At 50.8% G+C, this 7,271-nt stretch overlaps 1 protein-coding gene across 1 annotated transcript in view; it reads left to right on the forward strand.

Moving 5' to 3' along the window:
* The first annotated feature begins 1,699 nt into the window (after positions 1 to 1,699).
* Positions 1,700 to 7,271, forward strand: part of Aldh1l1 (aldehyde dehydrogenase 1 family member L1) — a 34,717-nt gene continuing 29,145 nt past the window's right edge. Inside the window, exon 1 of the mRNA XM_046458680.2 lies at positions 1,700 to 1,852. The gene's annotated coding sequence lies outside the window, so the exon portion shown is untranslated. The remainder of the gene's footprint in view (positions 1,853 to 7,271) is intronic.

Raw genomic sequence — 7,271 nt, forward strand, 5'->3', positions numbered from 1 at the left:
ACCCACACGTCTCTGGGACAAGCCCTCCTTGCCCTCGGGTTTTTGCTGGTGAAGACAAGCTTTGAAGCTTCTTTGAAAGCTCTGCCATTGGACTGGATGCCCTTTGGCTCTTTGTGAGAACCCCCCAAAATGCTCTTTGTTCTCTTTTTGAGAACATTCTCGTCTTCGGCTTCCTCTTGCCACCCGCCTTTCCTGACACGTGTCTCTAGTGGGTCTTTGCCTGGAATCCATTGGTTAATTTTAGCATCATTCGTCGTCTGGAGAGGCTGGGAATTTTCAAAATCAGCATGAAAGTTTTCCGCTTTTTAACTGTATTTTTCTTTTTTCTTTTTTTACTTGTTCTTTTATATTTTAGAATAAGCTGCAAGAAGCAGCCTTTGGGCACCATTTTTGCTGTGGCTGTGAGTGTCCCCAGAGCCCCCCTTGGAGGTGATGCAGGAAGGTCCAGAGGAGGAGTGAGGGGGTGTGAGGCCTGAACCCTGGCAGGGAATGGCTCCCTGGGGGTCCCCTGGTGGCCCCTGGTGGGGTATGGGGAGGAGGTGGCCCTGGGGCCGTGGTACAGGGTCTCTATTTGTCCCTGGAGAGTGGCGTCCCTGCTCCCTGGTCCCCATGGGAGCTGCTCCCTCCCCACACTCTTCCTCCATGATGTCCTGCCTCCCCTCGGCCCAGGAGTGGAGCCGCCATCTGTGGACTGGGACCTGGGACACCCTGAGCCCCACATCCACTGTCCCCCTGTGCAGTTGCCTCTCTGATTTCCGGACTGACCCTTGGGGTTGTGCAGCCTCTAAGCCGCCGTTTCTGAGGTTCAGTACACCCCACTTTCCCCCCTGCAGGCTTCCGACATTCAGTCCTTCAACTCACGAGTTTTTATTGAGCACCTTCTGCATACAAAACCCACACTCAGGGTGGGGGAGTCCAGAGGCCAAGTGGTCCTTGTTCTCTTGCTGCATTTGTGGAGAACTGGGAGTCCAGTGTCCCCAGAGGTGGGGGTAAAATTGCCATCGGTGGGGGAGGAGGTCATGGAGGACAATTAGAGGCTCTCTGCAGCCCTATATGGGAGGGATCTGGGGGACTGCGGTTAGGAAAGTTCCCCTGGAGATCTGGCTTTTAGTGGGCACTTCCTGATGTTTGAGGAAGTCAATCAGCACAGGGAACATTCATGAGTCCCAGAGGCGTTTATATAAGGGACAGCGGAGAAGGAGGTTGGAACCCAGAGAACAGGGAGCCTGTACCTGAATGCAGTCTGGAGGACTTATCAAGGACGTGTCACTTCTATCCTGCAGGCCCATCCTGGTGCACGGGCAAAAACGTGCATTAAGTCATTCAACAAACATTTGTTTAGCAACTACTATGTGCTATCTTGGGGACAGGGGAATGATACACCTGTTAAGTTGTCTGCCTTCCAAGAATCACAGTCTAGGGGGAGAGATAAACACTGGAGCCGTGTCTCTGCATCAGATGTATGTGACTTCTGCTGCTGTTTGGGTTGTTTTGGGGGGTCCTGGGGATGGAACTCAGGACACGCTGGGAAAATGCTCTACTCTCTCCCCGGGAAGTCTCCAAGGGTCCACAGTACGAGTTCTTGTCCTAAATCCTAATGAATGCAGGGGACAATGGAGTGGGCAAAGCGCCCAGCCAGGGTCACACAGTCCCTCCCCTCCCCCTCCCTCCCCTCCCTTTCTGTCCTCTGCCCGCCCCGCGCCCCTCCTCTCTCAGCCCCGTGGTGTCTCAGGACTGGAGGGGGCGGGTCCCACCTCCTGCTGCCCAAAACCTGTCTGCGCCACCTCCAGTCCCAGGACCAGGGATCCACACAGGTTCCAGCTGCCCGCGTCGCGTGCACCTGCAGCCACCGGTGAGTCCCCTGAGTCCCCGCGCCCTGCGCTCCGCGCTCTGCGCTCTGCGCTCCGCGGGCGGAACGCGCTCCGGGAGGGGGGTCCCCAGCTCCGCGGGGACCTGGGACCTCGGGGACTCGGGACCTCGGGGAGCATCTGGCCGGGACTCAGGGCTGGGAATCCCGGCCCGCAGCCTCACCAGGGGGTCCTCAGGGGACAGGATGGGGACAGGTGGGGATGGCGACAGGGCGGGCTGGTGGACAGGGCGCAGCATTCTGGGTGGTTCGTGTTGGGTTCACAGAAGAGGAAGCTGAGGCTGGGGTGGGGGCAGCCTGTTTCTGGGCAGCTGTCCACTTGCCCAGGCTCCTCTCTCCACCGGGATCGCGAGGTCCCCCCTGATTGGTCGGACCGGGGGGCTTGGCACCAGGGCCTTTTGTGATTGGAGGGTCTTTCCGGACAAAAGGGGCTGGGCAGGCCGCCAGCTCCCTGACCCCATCTCCCCAGCGTGTCCGAGGAGGAGGCGGCGGCTGGACCAGGACCCCCCCCCAGCGTGGTCCCCGAGGTGATCCCCAGAGCCAGGTCCCCAGCAGGTGATCCCCAGGTCCCCAGGTGATCCCCAGAGCCAAGTCCCCAGCATCCCCAGGCCCTCTGCCACCTGGGTTGGCGGTGGGGACCGAGATGGAATTGAAAGTGGATTCTCGGGGTTAAGAGGCCTGGGCTTCAGCTGCCCGCCCACTTCCCCTGACTTTGGGGGAGTTTCTTAAACTCTGAATGTGGGGGCCCGGGATTTTTTTTTAAAACCAGGGAGTGAACCCAAGGACACTTAATCCCTGAGTCGCATCCCCAGCCCTGTTTTATATTTTATTTAGCGACAGGGTCTCCCTGAGTGGCTTAGGGCCTCGCTAAGTGGCTGAGGCTGGCCTCCAACTTGCGATCCTCCTGCCTCAGCCTCCGGAGCCGCTGGGATGACAGGCGTGCACCCCTGAGCCGGGCTAGAGTGGCGACATTGAACAGCGCCTCTCTACTAGGGTGGCTTGAGAGTGACAGAGGCTGTGAATGTCGGGTCTGTTCTTCCTGCCAGATCACTCTCACAGCATGCTGGCAGAGGACATCGGGATATCCCTTGCAGAGACAAGGATTCTGGGGGCCCCCCGGGATGGTAATGATTCACCCGGGGTTGAACTCAAGTCTGCAGGCTCAGGGGGACAGGCCTCTGTACCTTGGCCTGTCTCCTGTGTCCAGGATTGTGGGAGTGACTGGGGCTACAGCATGACCGACCACCCCCCCCCCCCAGGGAACACCAGCTCTGGGAAGGACAAAGCCGGGTGCTAGGACAAACACCTGATTGCAGGAGAGAGGTCAGCCTGGGGCCAGCCAGAGGGCAGCTGACTGAATGCCAGGCTGCTGGGCTGAACCCTGAGCCCATAACTGCAGCTGCAAGACCACAGCGGGGAGAAATGGTCCCTGGATGTCCCTGCAGAGTGGCCAGGGCTGGCAGATACTGGAGGCTGGACTGGGAGGTGGGGGCCGGAGCCCCTGAATGTCCAGCTGCACCCATAGCTGTCCCTCAGCCTCTGCAAGTAGGGAAAGGACCCTAGGCCTTAAAAACCCTGGGGTGGCTCTGCAGCCTCCCCCTCCCACACTGCCTTTCTGGAGCCCAAGCTTGTCCCACCCTCCTGCTCCCCCAAACTGAGCTCCCCTCAACCTCAACAATAGCCCTGCAGGAACTTAAACTGATGGGGCCTCTCAGCAGCCCAAGGGTTGTCGGTGTTGAGCTTTTATTTTTCTACAAGTAGATGTTCAGTAAAAAAAAAAAATAAAATAAAAGATTTTTTTTTTGATACCAGGGATTGAACCCAGGGGTGCTTAACCCCTGAGCCCCGTCCCCAGCCCTTTTTCTATTTTATTTACAGACAGGGTCTCCCTAAGTTGCTTAGGATCTCACTAAGTTGCTAAGGCTGGCCTCCAACTGGCAATCCTCCTGCCTCAGCCTCCCTCCCGAGCTGCTGGGATTACAAGCGGGTGCCCGTGTACCTGACTATAGAGGAGTATTTCAGTTAAAAAAAAAATTACAGTCATTGGAAAACCTTGAAACCCAAAAACCTCTGCCCAGGGACTTTGAACATTCCAGGGTAAATCTTTCCAGGTATTTACAGTGTAAATAAACAACACACACACACACACACACACACAGAGGTATGCACACACAAATCAGAGTGTTTGCTGCCTCTTGGCTTCTATTGCTATTTCTAACGACCCAGCGTAGATAGTGTGAATCTCCATACCATAAAGAAGCACACGGATTTTTATTTGCTTGTTCACGCATAATTTAGAAGTGAAATTTGACTCAGGAGAGATGAATCTTTGTGTTTTTTTTTACAATTTTTTGATATTGATCGTTCATTTTTCCATAACCTGGCCAACACAGGATACGTACATGATTTTCAGTAGTTGCCAATTTTGTAGGAGAAATACACTCCCGTACAAACATTTTCTTCTTTTTTTTGAAATAAAGATTATCTTATTCAAAATGAAGATTTACCAATATTTTCTAATATATTTCAAATTATATTTGTTTCTCTAAATTTTTATATTTATTTCCAATATTTTCTAATATTATAATAATTTTTTATATTTATTTCCAATATTTTCTAATATTATAATATCTTCTAATATATGAATTTTTTTTGGTACCAGGGATTGAGCCCAGGGGCAATATTTTCTAATATTATAATATCTTCTAATATATGAATTTTTTTTGGTACCAGGAATTGAGCCCAGGGGCACTTAACCACTGAGCCACATCCCAGCCCTTTTTTATATTTTATTTAGAGACAGGATTTCAGTAAGTTGCTTAGGGCCTCACTAAGTTGCTGAGACTGGCCTCCAACTTGGAATCCTCCTGTCTCAGCCTCCCAAACCACTGGGATTACACAAGTGTACCCTCATGCCCGGCTGATGTCTTGATTACTGTATCTTTATTTTATTTTATTTCATCACAGAACTGGGGGTTGAACCTAGGGACACTCTACTGCAGAGTTACATCCACATCCCTTTTTCCTTTACTATTTAATTTTGAGACAGGGTCTCCCTAAGTTGCTGAGGCTGGCCTTGAACTTGTGATCCTCCTGCCTCAGCCTCCTGAGTAGCTGGGATTTCAGGCATGTAATCCTGTTCATAGCAAAATCTTTTTATTAATATTATTGTAATGATATATAACGTCAGGATACATTTTGATGTATCCCAAACAGCATGGAATGTGATTTGCTCTAGTTCAGTTCTGACACTCCCCCGTCCTTTTCTCCTCTATTTTATTGATTTCTCTGAAATTTATTTATTTATTTATTTATTTATTTATTTTAAATTAGTGTCTGCTGGATGTGCTTGATGTTGGGACTCACTGTGATGTATTCTCAACTGTGCCTAGGGAGGTTGGATCAGATTCATTCCACTCTTCTTCCCTTTTTCTGTCTCTCCTCCCTCCCCCTCTATCTACTTCACCTACTTTAATAATATTTCCTCTCCTTTTCCCCCCTAGCTCTCCTCCCACCCCTTAATTTCACCCTCCTTATTGTGTGTCAGACCCACATATCAGAGAAAACATTCCGCCTTTGGACTGGCCGATTTCACTTAGCATGATAGTTTCCAGTTTCACCCATTTGCCGGCACATGCCACGATTTCATTCTTCTTTAAGGCTGAGTAATATTCCATGCCACGTTTTCTTTATCCATTCATCTGTTGGAGGGCACCCAGGTGGGCTCCACAGCTTAGCTATTGTGAATGGAGCTGCTATAAACACTGATGTGGCTGTGTCCCTGCAGGGTGCCGATTTCAAGTCTTTTGGGTACCAACGAGGCGTGGGGTAGCTGGAGCAAATGGTGGTTCCATTCCCAGTTTTCTGAGGAATCTCCATCCTGCTTTCCAGAGTGGTTGCACCAGTTTGCAGTCCCACCAGCCACATCTGAGTGTGCCTTTTTCCCCCACGTCCCAACAATATTTCTTGTCACTTGTATTCTTGATGATGACCACTCTGGCTGGAGCGAGGTGGAATCTCAGTGCAGTTTTGATGTGCATTTCATTTCGATGTGCATTTCCCCAATTGCTAAAGGTGCTGAACATTATTTCATATATTTGTTGACCGTTTGCATTTCTTCTTTTGAGAAGTGTCTGTTTAGTTCTTTTGCCTGTTTATTCATGGTTTTTATTTTTTTTTGGGGGGGGGGCGGTGTTGGGTTTTGCTTTTGGTGTTTTCTCACTTCTCTGTAGGTTCTGATATTCACGCCCTCTCTGAGGAGCCAGTGGCCGAGGGTTTTCTCCCCTTCTGTAGACTCTCTCTTCTTACGCTCAGTGGTTTCCTTTGCTGTGTCCATATAAAACCTTAGAATTATTTCGTTGCTGTCCACAAGATAAAGTCGCTGGGGATTTTGCTTGAGACGCCATGTTGAACCTCTAGACCAAGTTGAAAAGAACCAACCCCCGAGCAACGTTGAGCCTCCCTTATCCATGAACATGGTATATCTCCCCCAACGTATTTGCCTTGAGAGCCTCTCCGTTCTAATTGGTGCACGCTCACAGACCGTGAATGTTGGAATTGATAGCAGACACATTTGGATTCATCATCCCAGGGGTGTCCCTGTCACTGAGCTACACATCCCCCAGTACCGGATCTCACTAAGTTGCCTGCCGTCTGTGTTTTCCTAGATATTTATTCAACAGCGTCGCACTTACATTTCCCTTTCCCTGCATCCCCCTGTGACCCAGGAGCTCTGTCGATGGGGCGGGGAGGTGCATGTGGCTTGGGGGGGGGGACAGGTGCATGTGGCTTGGGTGAGGAGGGACCGTCCTATGGTCCTGATTAGATCTCATTCTCTTTTAAATTGTGCTAATAGTTATATCCACTAGTGGAGTTCATTCTGACATATTGATAAATGCATATGACATCATTTTCTCCATTTCAATCCTACAAACTATCCTCTTTGCTCTCCTCCTCCCCCCCACCCCAGATCCCATTCATCTTCTCTGATGGTCTTCCTGTAGAATAACACCCTTTTTTATATTTTATTTAGGGACAGGGTCTCGCTGAGTTGCTCAGGGCCTTGCTAAGTGGCTGAGGCTGGCCTCCAACTTTTGATCCTCCTGCCTCAGCCTCCTTAGCTGCCGGGATGACAGGCGTGGGTCACCGCACTCTGCTGGCATCTTTCTTAATAACAAATGGGGAAACTGAGGCTTGATGGGACTTGACCGAGCTCACAGAACCGGTCAGTTATAGAAATGTGCTCAAATACGTCTTAGGAGACTCGACACTGAGCATTTCTTGTTCATTTGGGGGGACCTCAAGAAGGAGTCCCCTAATGCTCCAGTCCCCTCTGACTCACCTGCTGTGGCATCAGAGGTGACATCTCGCACATCCTGAGTCCCACGTGCATGTTTCCTCGGGT

Source organism: Marmota monax, unplaced genomic scaffold (assembly GCF_021218885.2).
Source record: "Marmota monax isolate L192 unplaced genomic scaffold, Marmota_monax_Labrador192_F-V1.1 WCK01_AAM20220418_F8-fsc00370, whole genome shotgun sequence".
Lineage (NCBI taxonomy): Eukaryota > Metazoa > Chordata > Mammalia > Rodentia > Sciuridae > Marmota > Marmota monax.